This window comes from Cariama cristata, unplaced genomic scaffold (assembly GCF_000690535.1).
Source record: "Cariama cristata isolate BGI_N322 unplaced genomic scaffold, ASM69053v1 scaffold34046, whole genome shotgun sequence".
Taxonomy (NCBI): domain Eukaryota; kingdom Metazoa; phylum Chordata; class Aves; order Cariamiformes; family Cariamidae; genus Cariama; species Cariama cristata.
Window position 1 is genome coordinate 6,991 of NW_009620941.1, and position 368 is coordinate 7,358.

The following is a 368-nucleotide window of genomic DNA, read 5'->3' on the forward strand; positions in this document are numbered from 1 at the left end:
CAAAGAGTCCTGGGGCTGGGGGACGGTGGCGGGGGGGGGCACAGCTGCCATGGTACCTTTCTCCAGCTCCAGAGGAATCCAGGGAGGGAAAGAAAAAAGCCCAGCAAAAACAAACCTGCTCCCATGAAGGGTCTGAGAGCTAAACCAGCAGATCAGAAAGAAATAAAGTTGGAAGATGGAGCGGGAGAGCTGTGCCCACTGCTGGCACCGTGGCCGCCAGCATGGCAGCCGTGCACGTGTGTGCACGCATGTGCATGCGTGTGCGTGCGTCTGGGAGCAGGCTGGGGACAAGGGTGCACATACATAAGGGTGCAGTCCGTGTGTCCCCCCCACCCCAGGCGGCCTTGGGCCAGGTGACGGCTCCCCCC